Source organism: Dendrobates tinctorius, unplaced genomic scaffold (genome assembly GCF_039654945.1).
Source record: "Dendrobates tinctorius isolate UK_male_01 unplaced genomic scaffold, ASM3965494v1 ptg000254l, whole genome shotgun sequence".
NCBI classification, from domain to species: Eukaryota; Metazoa; Chordata; class Amphibia; order Anura; family Dendrobatidae; genus Dendrobates; species Dendrobates tinctorius.
Genome location: NW_027361921.1, coordinates 1,298,747 through 1,314,743, shown reverse-complemented (window position 1 = coordinate 1,314,743; position 15,997 = coordinate 1,298,747). Strand labels below are relative to the sequence as shown.

Below are 15,997 nucleotides of genomic sequence, written 5' to 3'. Positions count from 1 at the left end.
GCAAATTTGAGTTTGCACACAGGTAAAACACATGCTTTAAGATAGGAAGCTTATTCTTGAGAAGATGAAAACAAGGTACTGCTGAGAGTTGTACTCAGGATATCCTGTTTACGAGACAGGCGCATTAACCAACTAAGCCACAGAACCACAAATTCCATGTGTGAATATTTACTATTCTGCTTTTTCGGAAAACTGCTATGAAAATTTGTAGGATCTAATGTGTAATTCCACTGGTTTTAATTTGTAATGCTTGAGCCCATCCTATATTCTCTAAAGAAACTTATTTCATCTAATTCCTTTTAGAGCATTTCAAAAGCAGAAAGTTTTTTTCTCTCAATTGCACTTTATTAGGGATTTGGGAAAGACATGTTTGATGTCAAACAAAAGTGAAAGTCCTCTTTTTCGACTAACAGCCCCAAACTGACATGAAGAAAGGAAAGCACTGCTGACATTCGATTTTCGACATTCAGATTTTCTGTTTACTAAACAGGCTCTTTGACCAACTTGGCTAAATCACAAAAAGATGCGATATATTGGAAAGACTGCTTAGAGAGTCAGATGCGGAAAATGGAGGCATTTCAAAATAAAATCCATTGGTTAAATTGTCAAGCTTGAAGCAGTCTTACTTCCTTTTCATCATTTAGACGAGATACTTAGTCTCACAATTGCACTATGAGTAGGGCTGGAACAATGGCAAATTTGAGTTTGCACACAGGTAAAACACCTGCTTTAAGATAGGAAGCTTATTCTTGAGAAGATGAAAACAAGGTACTGCTGAGAGTTGAACTCAGGATCTCATGTTTACGAGACAGGCGCTTTAACCAACTAAGCCACAGCACCACATGATCCATATGTGAATATTTATTATTCTGCTTTTTCAGAAAACTGCTATGAAAATTTGTAGCATCTAATGTGTAATTCCACTGGTCTTAATTTGTAATGCTTGAGCCCATCCTATATTCTCTAAAGAAAGTTATTTCATCTAATTCCTTTTAGAGCATTTCAAAAGCAATTTTTTTTTTCACTCAAATTCCACTGGTTTTAATTTGTAATGCTTGAAGCCATCCTATATTCTCTAAAGAAACTTATTTCATCTAATTCCTTTTAGAGCATTTTAAAAGCAGAAAATTTTTTTCTCTCAATTGCACTTTATTAGGGCTTTGGGAAATACATGTTTGATGTCAAACAAAAGTGAAAGTCCTCTTTTTCGGCTAACAGCCCCAAACTGACATGAAGAAAGGAAAGCACTGCTGACATTCGAAATCAAGATTTTCTGTTTACTAAACAGGCTCTTTGACCAACTTGGCTAAATCACAAAAAGATGCGATATATTGGAAAGACTGCTTAGAGAGTCAGATGCGGAAAATGGAGGAATTTCAAAATAAAATCCATTGGCTAAATTGTCAAACTTGAAGCAGTTTTACTTCCTTTTCAGCATTTAGATGAGATACTTAATCTCACAATTGCACTATGAGTAGGGCTGGAACAACGGCAAATTTGAGTTTGCACACAGGTAAAACACCTGATTTAAGATAGGAAGCCTATTCTTGAGAAGATGAAAACAAGGTACTGCTGAGAGTTGAACTCAGGATCTCCTGTTTACGAGACAGGCGCTTTAACCAACTAAGCCACAGCACCACATGATCCATATGTGAATATTTATTATTCTGCTTTTTCAGAAAACTGCTATGAAAATTTGTAGCATCTAATGTGTAATTCCACTGGTTTTAGTTTGTAATGCTTGAGCCCTTCCTATATTCTCTAAAGAAAGTTATTTCATCTAATTCCTTTTAGAGCATTTCAAAAGCAATTTTTTTTTTTCACTCAAATTCCACTGGTTTTAATTTGTAATGCTTGAAGCCATCCTATATTCTCTAAAGAAACTTATTTCATCTAATTCCTTTTAGAGCATTTCAAAAGCAGAAAGTTTTTTTCTCTCAATTGCACTTTATTAGGGATTTGGGAAAGACATGTTTGATGTCAAACAAAAGTGAAAGTCCTCTTTTTCGGCTAACAGCCCCAAACTGACATGAAGAAAGGAAAGCACTGCTGACATTCGATTTTCGACATTCAGATTTTCTGTTTACTAAACAGGCTCTTTGACCAACTTGGCTAAATCACAAAAAGATGCGATATATTGGAAAGACTGCTTAGAGAGTCAGATGCGGAAAGTGGAGGCATTTCAAAATAAAATACATTGGTTAAATTGTCAAGCTTGAAGAAGTCTTACTTCCTTTTCAGCATTTAGATGAGATACTTAATCTCACAATTGCACTATGAGTAGGGCTGGAACAATGGCAAATTTGAGTTTGCACACAGGTAAAACACCTGCTTTAAGATAGGAAGCTTATTCTTGAGAAGATGAAAACAAGGTACTGCTATGAGTTGAACTCAGGATCTCCTGTTTACGAGACAGGCGCTTTAACCAACTAAGCTACAGCACCACATGATCCATCTGTCAATATTTATTATTCGGCTTTTTCAGAAAACTGCTATGAAAATTTGTAGCATCTAATGTGTAATTCCACTGGTTTTAATTTGTAATGCTTGAGCCCATCCTATATTCTCTAAAGAAAGTTATTTCATTTAATTCCTTTTAGAGCATTTCAAAAGCAAATTTTTTTTTACTTAAATTCCACTGGTTTTAATTTGTAATGTTTGAAGCCATCCTATATTCTCTAAAGAAACTTATTTCATCTAATTCCTTTTAGAGCATTTTAAAAGCAGAAAGTTTTTTCTCTCAATTGTACTTTATTAGGGCTTTGGGAAAGACATGTTTGATGTCAAACAAAAGTGAAAGTCCTCTTTTTCGGCTAACAGCCCCAAACTGACATGAAGAAAGGAAAGCACTGCTGACATTCGAAATCAAGATTTTCTGTTTACTAAACAGGCTCTTTGACCAACTTGGCTAAATCACAAAAAGATGCGATATATTGGAAAGACTGCTTAGAGAGTCAGATGCGGAAAATGGAGGAATTTCAAAATTAAATCCATTGGCTAAATTGTCAAACTTGAAGCAGTCTTACTTCCTTTTCAGCATTTAGATGAGATACTTAATCTCACAATTGCACTATGAGTAGGGATGGAACAATGGCAAATTTGAGTTTGCACACAGGTAAAACACCTGATTTAAGATAGGAAGCCTATTCTTGAGAAGATGAAAACAAGGTACTGCTGAGAGTTGAACTCAGGATCTCCTGTTTTCGAGACAGGCGCTTTAACCAACTAAGCCACAGCACCACATGATCCATATGTGAATATTTATTATTCTGCTTTTTCAGAAAACTGCTATGAAAACTTGTAGCATCTAATGTGTAATTCCACTGGTCTTAATTTGTAATGCTTGAGCCCATCCTATATTCTCTAAAGAAAGTTATTTCATCTAATTCCTTTTAGAGCATTTCAAAAGCAAATTTTTTTTTTCACTCAAATTCCACTGGTTTTAATTTGTAATGCTTGAAGCCATCCTATATTCTCTAAAGAAACTTATTTCATCTAATTCCTTTCAGAGCATTTCAAAAGCAGAAAGTTTTTTTCTCTCAATTGCACTTTATTAGGGATTTGGGAAAGACATGTTTGATGTCAAACAAAAGTGAAAGTCCTCTTTTTCGGCTAACAGCCCCAAACTGACATGAAGAAAGGAAAGCACTGCTGACATTCGATTTTCGACATTCAGATTTTCTGTTTACTAAACAGGCTCTTTGACCAACTTGGCTAAATCACAAAAAGTTGCGATATATTGGAAAGACTGCTTAGAGAGTCAGATGCGGAAAATGGAGGCATTTCAAAATAAAATCCATTGGTTAAATTGTCAAGCTTGAAGCAGTCTTACTTCCTTTTCATCATTTAGACGAGATACTTAGTCTCACAATTGCACTATGAGTAGGGCTGGAACAATGGCAAATTTGAGTTTGCACACAGGTAAAACACCTGCTTTAAGATAGGAAGCTTATTCTTGAGAAGATGAAAACAAGGTACTGCTGAGAGTTGACCTCAGGATCTCATGTTTACGAGACAGGCGCTTTAACCAACTAAGCCACAGCACCACATGATCCATAAGTGAATATTTATTATTCTGCTTTTTCAGAAAACTGCTATGAAAATTTGTAGCATCTAATGTGTAATTCCACTGGTCTTAATTTGTAATGCTTGAGCCCATCCTATATTCTCTAAAGAAAGTTATTTCATCTAATTCCTTTTAGAGCATTTCAAAAGCAATTTTTTTTTTCACTCAAATTCCACTGGTTTTAATTTGTAATGCTTGAAGCCATCCTATATTCTCTAAAGAAACTTATTTCATCTAATTCCTTTTAGAGCATTTTAAAAGCAGAAAGTTTTTTTCTCTCAATTGCACTTTATTAGGGCTTTGGGAAATACATGTTTGATGTCAAACAAAAGTGAAAGTCCTCTTTTTCGGCTAACAGCCCCAAACTGACATGAAGAAAGGAAAGCACTGCTGACATTCGAAATCAAGATTTTCTGTTTACTAAACAGGCTCTTTGACCAACTTGGCTAAATCACAAAAAGATGCGATATATTGGAAAGACTGCTTAGAGAGTCAGATGCGGAAAATGGAGGAATTTCAAAATAAAACCCATTGGCTAAATTGTCACACTTGAAGCAGTTTTACTTCCTTTTCAGCATTTAGATGAGATACTTAATCTCACAATTGCACTATGAGTAGGGCTGGAACAACGGCAAATTTGAGTTTGCACACAGGTAAAACACTTGATTTAAGATAGGAAGCCTATTCTTGAGAAGATGAAAACAAGGTACTGCTGAGAGTTGAACTCAGGATCTCCTGTTTACGAGACAGGCGCTTTAACCAACTAAGCCACAGCACCACATGATCCATATGTGAATATTTATTATTCTGCTTTTTCAGAAAACTGCTATGAAAATTTGTAGCATCTAATGTGTAATTCCACTGGTTTTAGTTTGTAATGCTTGAGCCCTTCCTATATTCTCTAAAGAAAGTTATTTCATCTAATTCCTTTTAGAGCATTTCAAAAGCAATTTTTTTTTTTCACTCAAATTCCACTGGTTTTAATTTGTAATGCTTGAAGCCATCCTATATTCTCTAAAGAAACTTATTTCATCTAATTCCTTTTAGAGCATTTCAAAAGCAGAAAGTTTTTTTCTCTCAATTGCACTTTATTAGGGATTTGGGAAAGACATGTTTGATGTCAAACAAAAGTGAAAGTCCTCTTTTTCGGCTAACAGCCCCAAACTGACATGAAGAAAGGAAAGCACTGCTGACATTCGATTTTCGACATTCAGATTTTCTGTTTACTAAACAGGCTCTTTGACCAACTTGGCTAAATCACAAAAAGATGCGATATATTGGAAAGACTGCTTAGAGAGTCAGATGCGGAAAGTGGAGGCATTTCAAAATAAAATACATTGGTTAAATTGTCAAGCTTGAAGAAGTCTTACTTCCTTTTCAGCATTTAGATGAGATACTTAATCTCACAATTGCACTATGAGTAGGGCTGGAACAATGGCAAATTTGAGTTTGCACACAGGTAAAACACCTGCTCTAAGATAGGAAGCTTATTCTTGAGAAGATGAAAACAAGGTACTGCTATGAGTTGAACTCAGGATCTCCTGTTTACGAGACAGGCGCTTTAACCAACTAAGCTACAGCACCACATGATCCATCTGTCAATATTTATTATTCGGCTTTTTCAGAAAACTGCTATGAAAATTTGTAGCATCTAATGTGTAATTCCACTGGTTTTAATTTGTAATGCTTGAGCCCATCCTATATTCTCTAAAGAAAGTTATTTCATTTAATTCCTTTTAGAGCATTTCAAAAGCAAATTTTTTTTTACTTAAATTCCACTGGTTTTAATTTGTAATGATTGAAGCCATCCTATATTCTCTAAAGAAACTTATTTCATCTAATTCCTTTTAGAGCATTTCAAAAGCAGAAAGTTTTTTTCTCTCAATTGCACTTTATTAGGGCTTTGGGAAAGACATGTTTGATGTCAAACAAAAGTGAAAGTTCTCTTTTTCGGCTAACAGCCCCAAACTGACATGAAGAAAGGAAAGCACTGCTGACATTCGAAATCAAGATTTTCTGTTTACTAAACAGGATCTTTGACCAACTTGGCTAAACCACAAAAAGATGTGATATATTGGAAAGACTGCTTAGAGAGTCAGATGCGGAAAGTGGAGGCATTTCAAAATAAAATCCATTGGTTAAATTGTCAAGCTTGAAGCAGTCTTACTTCCTTTTCAGCATTTAGATGAGATACTTAATCTCACAATTGCACTATGAGTAGGGCTGGAACAATGGCAAATTTGAGTTTGCACACAGGTAAAACACCTGCTTTAAGATAGGAAGCCTATTCTTGAGAAGATGAAAACAAGGTACTGCTGAGAGTTGAACTCAGGATCTCCTGTTTACGAGACAGGCGCTTTAACCAACTAAGCCACAGCACCACATGATTCATATGTGAATATTTATTATTCTGCTTTTTCAGAAAACTGCTATGAAAATTTGTAGCATCTGATGTGTAATTCCACTGGTTTTAATTTGTAATGCTTGAGCCCATCCAATATTCTCTAAAGAAAGTTATTTCATCTAATTCCTTTTAGAGCATTTCAAAAGCAAAATTTTTTTTACTTAAATTCCACTGGTTTTAATTTGTAATGATTGAAGCCATCCTATATTCTCTAAAGAAACTTATTTCATCTAATTCCTTTTAGAGCATTTTAAAAGCAGAAAGTTTTTTTCTCTCAATTGCACTTTATTAGGGCTTTGGGAAAGACATATTTGATGTCAAACAAAAGTGAAAGTCCTCTTTTTCGGCTAACAGCCCCAAACTGACATGAAGAAAGGAAAGCACTGCTGACATTCGAAATCAAGATTTTCTGTTTACTAAACAGGCTCTTTGACCAACTTGGCTAAATCACAAAAAGATGCGAAATATTGGAAAGACTGCTTAGAGAGTCAGATGCGGAAAATGGAGGAATTTCAAAATAAAATCCATTGGCTAATTTGTCAAACTTGAAGCAGTCTTACTTCCTTTTCAGCATTTAGATGAGATACTTAATCTCACAATTGCACTATGAGTAGGGCTGGAACAATGGCAAATTTGAGTTTGCACACAGGTAAAACACCTGATTTAAGATAGGAAGCCTATTCTTGAGAAGATGAAAACAAGGTACTGCTGAGAGTTGAACTCAGGATCTCCTGTTTACGAGACAGGCGCTTTAACCAACTAAGCCACAGCACCACATGATCCATATGTGAATATTTATTATTCTGCTTTTTCAGAAAACTGCTATGAAAATTTGTAGCATCTAATGTGTAATTCCACTGGTCTTAATTTGTAATGCTTGAGCCCATCCTATATTCTCTAAAGAAAGTTATTTCATCTAATTCCTTTTAGAGCATTTCAAAAGCAAATTTTTTTTTTCACTCAAATTCCACTGGTTTTAATTTGTAATGCTTGAAGCCATCCTATATTCTCTAAAGAAACTTATTTCATCTAATTCCTTTTAGAGCATTTCAAAAGCAGAAAGTTTTTTTCTCTCAATTGCACTTTATTAGGGATTTGGGAAAGACATGTTTGATGTCAAACAAAAGTGAAAGTCCTCTTTTTCGGCTAACAGCCCCAAACTGACATGAAGAAAGGAAAGCACTGCTGACATTCGATTTTCGACATTCAGATTTTCTGTTTACTAAACAGGCTCTTTGACCAACTTGGCTAAATCACAAAAAGATGCGATATATTGGAAAGACTGCTTAGAGAGTCAGATGCGGAAAATGGAGGCATTTCAAAATAAAATCCATTGGTTAAATTGTCAAGCTTGAAGCAGTCTTACTTCCTTTTCATCATTTAGACGAGATACTTATTCTCACAATTGCACTATGAGTAGGGCTGGAACAATGGCAAATTTGAGTTTGCACACAGGTAAAACACCTGCTTTAAGATAGGAAGCTTATTCTTGAGAAGATGAAAACAAGGTACTGCTGAGAGTTGAACTCAGGATCTCATGTTTACGAGACAGGCGCTTTAACCAACTAAGCCACAGCACCACATGATCCATATGTGAATATTTATTATTCTGCTTTTTCAGAAAACTGCTATGAAAATTTGTAGCATCTAATGTGTAATTCCACTGGTCTTAATTTGTAATGCTTGAGACCATCCTATATTCTCTAAAGAAAGTTATTTCATCTAATTCCTTTTAGAGCATTTCAAAAGCAATTTTTTTTTCACTCAAATTCCACTGGTTTTAATTTGTAATGCTTGAAGCCATCCTATATTCTCTAAAGAAACTTATTTCATCTAATTCCATTTAGAGAATTTTAAAAGCAGAAAGTTTTTTTCTCTCAATTGCACTTTATTAGGGCTTTGGGAAATACATGTTTGATGTCAAACAAAAGTGAAAGTCCTCTTTTTCGGCTAACAGCCCCAAACTGACATAAAGAAAGGAAAGCACTGCTGACATTCGAAATCAAGATTTTCTGTTTACTAAACAGGCTCTTTGACCAACTTGGCTAAATCACAAAAAGATGCGATATATTGGAAAGACTGCTTAGAGAGTCAGATGCGGAAAATGGAGGAATTTCAAAATAAAATCCATTGGCTAAATTGTCAAACTTGAAGAAGTCTTACTTCCTTTTCAGCATTTAGATGAGATACTTAATCTCACAATTGCACTATGAGTAGGGCTGGAACAATGGCAAATTTGAGTTTGCACACAGGTAAAACACCTGCTTTAAGATAGGAAGCTTATTCTTGAGAAGATGAAAACAAGGTACTGCTGTGAGTTGAACTCAGGATCTCCTGTTTACGAGACAGGCGCTTTAACCAACTAAGCTACAGCACCACATGATCCATCTGTCAATATTTATTATTCGGCTTTTTCAGAAAACTGCTATGAAAATTTGTAGCATCTAATGTGTAATTCCACTGGTTTTAATTTGTAATGCTTGAGCCCATCCTATATTCTCTAAAGAAAGTTATTTCATTTAATTCCTTTTAGAGCATTTCAAAAGCAAATTTTTTTTTACTTAAATTCCACTGGTTTTAATTTGTAATGATTGAAGCCATCCTATATTCTCTAAAGAAACTTATTTCATCTAATTCCTTTTAGAGCATTTCAAAAGCAGAAAGTTTTTTTCTCTCAATTGCACTTTATTAGGGCTTTGGGAAAGACATGTTTGATGTCAAACAAAAGTGAAAGTTCTCTTTTTCGTCTAACAGCCCCAAACTGACATGAAGAAAGGAAAGCACTGCTGACATTCGAAATCAAGATTTTCTGTTTACTAAACAGGATCTTTGACCAACTTGGCTAAACCACAAAAAGATGTGATATATTGGAAAGACTGCTTAGAGAGTCAGATGCGGAAAGTGGAGGCATTTCAAAATAAAATCCATTGGTTAAATTGTCAAGCTTGAAGCAGTCTTACTTCCTTTTCAGCATTTAGATGAGATACTTAATCTCACAATTGCACTATGAGTAGGGCTGGAACAATGGCAAATTTGAGTTTGCACACAGGTAAAACACCTGCTTTAAGATAGGAAGCCTATTCTTGAGAAGATGAAAACAAGGTACTGCTGAGAGTTGAACTCAGGATCTCTTGTTTACGAGACAGGCGCTTTAACCAACTAAGCCACAGCACCACATGATTCATATGTGAATATTTATTATTCTGCTTTTTCAGAAAACTGCTATGAAAATTTGTAGCATCTAATGTGTAATTCCACTGGTTTTAATTTGTAATGCTTGAGCCCATCCAATATTCTCTAAAGAAAGTTATTTCATCTAATTCCTTTTAGAGCATTTCAAAAGCAAAATTTTTTTTACTTAAATTCCACTGGTTTTAATTTGTAATGATTGAAGCCATCCTATATTCTCTAAAGAAACTTATTTCATCTAATTCCTTTTAGAGCATTTTAAAAGCAGAAAGTTTTTTTCTCTCAATTGCACTTTATTAGGGCTTTGGGAAAGACATATTTGATGTCAAACAAAAGTGAAAGTCCTCTTTTTCGGCTAACAGCCCCAAACTGACATGAAGAAAGGAAAGCACTGCTGACATTCGAAATCAAGATTTTCTGTTTACTAAACAGGCTCTTTGACCAACTTGGCTAAATCACAAAAAGATGTGATATATTGGAAAGACTGCTTAGAGAGTCAGATGCGGAAAGTGGAGGAATTACAAAATAAAATCCATTGGTTAAATTGTCAAGCTTGAAGCAGTCTTACTTCCTTGTCAGCATTTAGATGAGATACTTAATCTCACAATTGCACTATGAGTAGGGCTGGAACAATGGCAAATTTGAGTTTGCACACAGGTAAAACACCTGCTTTAAGATAGGAAGCTTATTCTTGAGAAGATGAAAACAAGGTACTGCTGAGAGTTGAACTCAAGATCTCCTGTTTACGAGACAGGCGCTTTAACCAACTAAGCTACAGCACCACATGATCCATATGTGAATATTTATTATTATGCTTTTTCAGAAAACTGCTATGAAAATTTGTAGCATCTAATGTGTAATTCCACTGGTTTTAGTTTGTAATGCTTGAGCCCTTCCTATATTCTCTAAAGAAAGTTATTTCATCTAATTCCTTTTAGAGCATTTCAAAAGCAAATTTTTTTTTTCACTCAAATTCCACTGGTTTTAATTTGTAATGCTTGAAGCCATCCTATATTCTCTAAAGAAACTTATTTCATCTAATTCCTTTTAGAGCATTTCAAAAGCAGAAAGTTTTTTTCTCTCAATTGCACTTTATTAGGGCTTTGGGAAAGACATGTTTGATGTCAAACAAGAATGAAAGTCCTCTTTTTCGGCTAACAGCCCCAAACTGACATGATGAAAGGAAAGCACTGCTGACATTCGAAATCAAGATTTTCTGTTTACTATACAGGCTCTTTGACCAACTTGGCTAAATCACAAAAAGATGTGATATATTGGAAAGACTGCTTAGAGAGTCAGATGCGGAAAGTGGAGGCATTTCAAAATAAAATCCAATGGTTAAATTGTCAAGCTTGAAGCAGTCTTACTTCCTTTTCATCATTTAGATGAGATACTTAGTCTCACAATTGCACTATGAGTAGGGCTGGAAAAATGGCAAATTTGAGTTTGCACACAGGTAAAACACATGCTTTAAGATAGGAAGCTTATTCTTGAGAAGATGAAAACAAGGTACAGCTGAGAGTTGAATTCAGGATCTCCTGTTTACTAGACAGGCGCTTTAACCAACTAAGCCACAGCACCACATGATCCATATGTGAATATTTATTATTCTGCTTTTTCAGAAAACTGCTATGAAAATTTGTAGCATCTAATGTGTAATTCCACTGGTTTTAATTTGTAATGCTTGAGCCCATCCTATATTCTCTAAAGAAAGTTATTTCATCTAATTCCTTTTAGAGCATTTCAAAAGTAAATTTTTTTTTTCACTCAAATTCCACTGGTTTTAATTTGTAATGCTTGAAGCCATCCTATATTCTCTAAAGAAACTTATTTCATCTAATTCCTTTTAGAGCATTTCAAAAGCAGAAAGTTTTTTTCTCTCAATTGCACTTTATTAGGGATTTGGGAAAGACATGGTTGATGTCAAACAAAAGTGAAAGTCCTCTTTTTCGACTAACAGCCCCAAACTGACATGAAGAAAGGAAAGCACTGCTGACATTCGAAATCAAGATTTTCTGTTTACTAAACAGGCTCTTTGACCAACTTGGCTACATCACAAAAAGATGTGATATATTGGAAAGACTGCTTAGAGAGTCAGATGCGGAAAGTGGAGGCATTTCAAAATAAAATCCATTGGTTAAATTGTCAAGCTTGAAGCAGTCTTACTTCCTTTTCAGCATTTAGATGAGATACTTAATCTCACAATTGCACTATCAGTAGGGCTGGAAAAATGGCAAATTTGAGTTTGCACACAGGTAAAACACCTGCTTTAAGATAGGAAGCTTATTCTTGAGAAGATGAAAACAAGGAACTGCTGAGAGTTGAATTCAGGATCTCCTGTTTACGAGACAGGCGCTTTAACCAACTAAGCTACAGCACCACATGATCCATATGTGAATATTTATTATTCTGCTTTTTCAGAAAACTGCTATGAAAATTTGTAGCATCTAATGTGTAATTCCACTGGTTTTAATTTGTAATGCTTGAGCCCATCCTATATTCTCTAAAGAAAGTTATTTCATCTAATTCCTTTTAGAGCATTTCAAAAGCAAATTTTTTTTTTCACTCAAATTCCACTGGTTTTAATTTGTAATGCTTGAAGCCATCCTATATTCTCTAAAGAAACTTATTTCATCTAATTCCTTTTAGAGCATTTCAAAAGCAGAAAGTTTTTTTCTCTCAATTGCACTTTATTAGGGATTTGGGAAAGACATGTTTGATGTCAAACAAAAGTGAAAGTCCTCTTTTTCGACTAACAGCCCCAAACTGACATGAAGAAAGGAAAGCACTGCTGACATTCGAAATCAAGATTTTCTGTTTACTAAACAGGCTCTTTGACCAACTTGGCTACATCACAAAAAGATGTGATATATTGGAAAGACTGCTTAGAGAGTCAGATGCGGAAAGTGGAGGCATTTCAAAATAAAATCCATTGGTTAAATTGTCAAGCTTGAAGCAGTCTTACTTCCTTTTCAGCATTTAGATGAGATACTTAATCTCACAATTGCACTATCAGTAGGGCTGGAAAAATGGCAAATTTGAGTTTGCACACAGGTAAAACACCTGCTTTAAGATAGGAAGCTTATTCTTGAGAAGATGAAAACAAGGTACTGCTGAGAGTTGAATTCAGGATCTCCTGTTTACGAGACAGGCGCTTTAACCAACTAAGCCACAGCACCACATGATCCATATGTCAATATTTATTATTCTGCTTTTTCAGAAAACTGCTATGAAAATTTGTAGCATCTAATGAGTAATTCCACTGGTTTTAATTTGTAATGCTTGAGCCCATCCTATATTCTCTAAAGAAAGTTATTTCATCTAATTCCTTTTAGAGCATTTCAAAAGCAAATTTTTTTTTTCACTCAAATTCCACTGGTTTTAATTTGTAATGCTTCAAGCCATCCTATATTCTCTAAAGAAACTTATTTCATCTAATTCCTTTTAGAGCATTTCAAAAGCAGAAAGTTTTTTTCTCTCAATTGCACTTTATTAGGGATTTGGGAAAGACATGTTTGATGTCAAACAAAAGTGAAAGTCCTCTTTTTCGAATAACAGCCCCAAACTGACATGAAGAAAGGAAAGCACTGCTGACATTCGAAATCAAGATTTTCTGTTTACTAAACAGGCTCTTTGACCAACTTGGCTACATCACAAAAAGATGTGATATATTGGAAAGACTGCTTAGAGAGTCAAATGCGGAAAGTGGAGGCATTTCAAAATAAAATCCATTGGTTAAATTGTCAAGCTTGAAGCAGTCTTACTTCCTTTTCAGCATTTAGATGAGATACTTAATCTCACAATTGCACTATCAGTAGGGCTGGAACAATGGCAAATTTGAGTTTGCACTCAGGTAAAACACCTGCTTTAAGATAGGAAGCTTATTCTTGAGAAGATGAAAACAAGGTACTGCTGAGAGTTTAACTCAGGATCTCCTGTTTACGAGACAGGCGCTTTAACCAACTAAGCCACAGCACCACATGATCCAAATGTGAATATTTATTATTCTGCTTTTTCAGAAAACTGCTATGAAAATTTGTAGCATCTAATGTGTAATTCCACTGGTTTTAATTTGTAATGATTGAAGCCATCCTATATTCTCTAAAGAAACTTATTTCATCTACTTCCTTTTAGAGCATTTCAAAAGCAGAAAGTTTTTTTCTCTCAATTGCACTTTATTAGGGCTTTGGGAAAGACATGTTTGATGTCAAACAAAAGTGAAAGTCCTCTTTTTCGGCTAACAGCCCAAACTGACATGAAGAAAGGAAAGCACTGCTGACATTCGAAATCAAGATTTTCTGTTTACTAAACAGGCTCTTTGACCAACTTGGCTAAATCACAAAAAGATGTGATATATTGGAAAGACTGCTTAGAGAGTCAGATGCGGAAAATGGAGGCATTTCAAAATAAAATCCATTGGTTAAATTGTCAAGCTTGAAGCAGTCTTACTTCCTTTTCAGCATTTAGATGAGATACTTAATCTCACAATTGCACTATCAGTAGGGCTGGAACAATGGCAAATTTGAGTTTGCACTCAGGTAAAACACCTGCTTTAAGATAGGAAGCTTATTCTTGAGAAGATGAAAACAAGGTACTGCTGAGAGTTGAACTCTGGATCTCCTGTTTACGAGACAGGCGCTTTAACCAACTAAGCCACAGCACCACATGATCCATATGTGAATATTTATTATTCTGCTTTTTCAGAAAACTGCTATGAAAATTTGTAGCATCTAATGTGTAATTCCACTGGTTTTAATTTGTAATGCTTGAGCCCATCCTATATTCTCTAAAGAAAGTTATTTCATCTAATTCCTTTTAGAGCATTTCAAAAGCAAATTTTTTTTTTCACTCAAATTCCACTGGTTTTAATTTGTAATGCTTGAAGCCATCCTATATTCTCTAAAGAAACTTATTTCATCTAATTCCTTTTAGAGCATTTCAAAAGCAGAAAGTTTTTTTCTCTCAATAGCACTTTATTAGGGCTTTGGGAAAGACATGTTTGATGTCAAACAAAAGTGAAAGTCCTCTTTTTCGGCTAACAGCCCCAAACTGACATGAAGAAAGGAAAGCACTGCTGACATTTGAAATCAAGATTTTCTATTTACTAAACAGGCTCTTTGACCAACTTGGCTAAATCACAAAAAGATGTGATATATTGGAAAGACTGCTTAGAGAGTCAGATGCGGAAAGTGGAGGCATTTCAAAATAAAATCCATTGGTTAAATTGTCAAGCTTGAAGCAGTCTTACTTCCTTGTCAGCATTTAGATGAGATACTTAATCTCACAATTGCACTATGAGTAGGGCTGGAACAATGGCAAATTTGAGTTTGCACACAGGTAAAACACCTGCTTTAAGATAGGAAGCTTATTCTTGAGAAGATGAAAACAAGGTACTGCTGAGAGTTGAACTCAAGATCTCCTGTTTACGAGACAGGCGCTTTAACCAACTAAGCTACAGCACCACATGATCCATATGTGAATATTTATTATTATGCTTTTTCAGAAAACTGCTATGAAAATTTGTAGCATCTAATGTGTAATTCCACTGGTTTTAGTTTGTAATGCTTGAGCCCTTCCTATATTCTCTAAAGAAAGTTATTTCATCTAATTCCTTTTAGAGCATTTCAAAAGCAAATTTTTTTTTTCACTCAAATTCCACTGGTTTTAATTTGTAATGCTTGAAGCCATCCTATATTCTCTAAAGAAACTTATTTCATCTAATTCCTTTTAGAGCATTTCAAAAGCAGAAAGTTTTTTTCTCTCAATTGCACTTTATTAGGGCTTTGGGAAAGACATGTTTGATGTCAAACAAGAATGAAAGTCCTCTTTTTCGGCTAACAGCCCCAAACTGACATGATGAAAGGAAAGCACTGCTGACATTCGAAATCAAGATTTTCTGTTTACTATACAGGCTCTTTGACCAACTTGGCTAAATCACAAAAAGATGTGATATATTGGAAAGACTGCTTAGAGAGTCAGATGCGGAAAGTGGAGGCATTTCAAAATAAAATCCAATGGTTAAATTGTCAAGCTTGAAGCAGTCTTACTTCCTTTTCATCATTTAGATGAGATACTTAGTCTCACAATTGCACTATGAGTAGGGCTGGAAAAATGGCAAATTTGAGTTTGCACACAGGTAAAACACATGCTTTAAGATAGGAAGCTTATTCTTGAGAAGATGAAAACAAGGTACAGCTGAGAGTTGAATTCAGGATCTCCTGTTTACTAGACAGGCGCTTTAACCAACTAAGCCACAGCACCACATGATCCATATGTGAATATTTATTATTCTGCTTTTTCAGAAAACTGCTATGAAAATTTGTAGCATCTAATGTGTA

The 15,997-nt window shown here is 34.9% G+C and overlaps 18 non-coding genes across 18 annotated transcripts; all 18 read right to left on the bottom strand.

The window, feature by feature from the left end:
- Positions 1–766: 766 nt before the first annotated feature.
- TRNAT-CGU (transfer RNA threonine (anticodon CGU)) lies at positions 767–840 on the bottom strand. The gene has a single exon. It is a non-coding gene; the product is annotated as a tRNA-Thr (tRNA).
- Positions 841–1,564: 724 nt separating this feature from the next.
- Positions 1,565–1,638, bottom strand: TRNAT-CGU (transfer RNA threonine (anticodon CGU)). The gene has a single exon. It is a non-coding gene; the product is annotated as a tRNA-Thr (tRNA).
- A 732-nt stretch (positions 1,639–2,370) lies between these two features.
- TRNAT-CGU (transfer RNA threonine (anticodon CGU)) lies at positions 2,371–2,444 on the bottom strand. Its single transcript has one exon. It is a non-coding gene; the product is annotated as a tRNA-Thr (tRNA).
- Positions 2,445–3,166: 722 nt separating this feature from the next.
- Positions 3,167–3,240, bottom strand: TRNAS-CGA (transfer RNA serine (anticodon CGA)). The gene has a single exon. It is a non-coding gene; the product is annotated as a tRNA-Ser (tRNA).
- A 732-nt stretch (positions 3,241–3,972) lies between these two features.
- Positions 3,973–4,046, bottom strand: TRNAT-CGU (transfer RNA threonine (anticodon CGU)). Its single transcript has one exon. It is a non-coding gene; the product is annotated as a tRNA-Thr (tRNA).
- Positions 4,047–4,770: 724 nt separating this feature from the next.
- Positions 4,771–4,844, bottom strand: TRNAT-CGU (transfer RNA threonine (anticodon CGU)). Its single transcript has one exon. It is a non-coding gene; the product is annotated as a tRNA-Thr (tRNA).
- A 732-nt stretch (positions 4,845–5,576) lies between these two features.
- TRNAT-CGU (transfer RNA threonine (anticodon CGU)) lies at positions 5,577–5,650 on the bottom strand. The gene has a single exon. It is a non-coding gene; the product is annotated as a tRNA-Thr (tRNA).
- A 723-nt stretch (positions 5,651–6,373) lies between these two features.
- On the bottom strand, positions 6,374–6,447 carry TRNAT-CGU (transfer RNA threonine (anticodon CGU)). Its single transcript has one exon. It is a non-coding gene; the product is annotated as a tRNA-Thr (tRNA).
- Positions 6,448–7,170: 723 nt separating this feature from the next.
- Positions 7,171–7,244, bottom strand: TRNAT-CGU (transfer RNA threonine (anticodon CGU)). The gene has a single exon. It is a non-coding gene; the product is annotated as a tRNA-Thr (tRNA).
- Positions 7,245–7,976: 732 nt separating this feature from the next.
- On the bottom strand, positions 7,977–8,050 carry TRNAT-CGU (transfer RNA threonine (anticodon CGU)). Its single transcript has one exon. It is a non-coding gene; the product is annotated as a tRNA-Thr (tRNA).
- Positions 8,051–8,773: 723 nt separating this feature from the next.
- TRNAT-CGU (transfer RNA threonine (anticodon CGU)) lies at positions 8,774–8,847 on the bottom strand. Its single transcript has one exon. It is a non-coding gene; the product is annotated as a tRNA-Thr (tRNA).
- Positions 8,848–9,570: 723 nt separating this feature from the next.
- On the bottom strand, positions 9,571–9,644 carry TRNAT-CGU (transfer RNA threonine (anticodon CGU)). The gene has a single exon. It is a non-coding gene; the product is annotated as a tRNA-Thr (tRNA).
- Positions 9,645–10,367: 723 nt separating this feature from the next.
- Positions 10,368–10,441, bottom strand: TRNAT-CGU (transfer RNA threonine (anticodon CGU)). The gene has a single exon. It is a non-coding gene; the product is annotated as a tRNA-Thr (tRNA).
- Positions 10,442–11,965: 1,524 nt separating this feature from the next.
- On the bottom strand, positions 11,966–12,039 carry TRNAT-CGU (transfer RNA threonine (anticodon CGU)). Its single transcript has one exon. It is a non-coding gene; the product is annotated as a tRNA-Thr (tRNA).
- Positions 12,040–12,764: 725 nt separating this feature from the next.
- On the bottom strand, positions 12,765–12,838 carry TRNAT-CGU (transfer RNA threonine (anticodon CGU)). Its single transcript has one exon. It is a non-coding gene; the product is annotated as a tRNA-Thr (tRNA).
- A 725-nt stretch (positions 12,839–13,563) lies between these two features.
- TRNAT-CGU (transfer RNA threonine (anticodon CGU)) lies at positions 13,564–13,637 on the bottom strand. The gene has a single exon. It is a non-coding gene; the product is annotated as a tRNA-Thr (tRNA).
- Positions 13,638–14,248: 611 nt separating this feature from the next.
- On the bottom strand, positions 14,249–14,322 carry TRNAT-CGU (transfer RNA threonine (anticodon CGU)). Its single transcript has one exon. It is a non-coding gene; the product is annotated as a tRNA-Thr (tRNA).
- Positions 14,323–15,047: 725 nt separating this feature from the next.
- Positions 15,048–15,121, bottom strand: TRNAT-CGU (transfer RNA threonine (anticodon CGU)). Its single transcript has one exon. It is a non-coding gene; the product is annotated as a tRNA-Thr (tRNA).
- Positions 15,122–15,997: the final 876 nt, after the last annotated feature.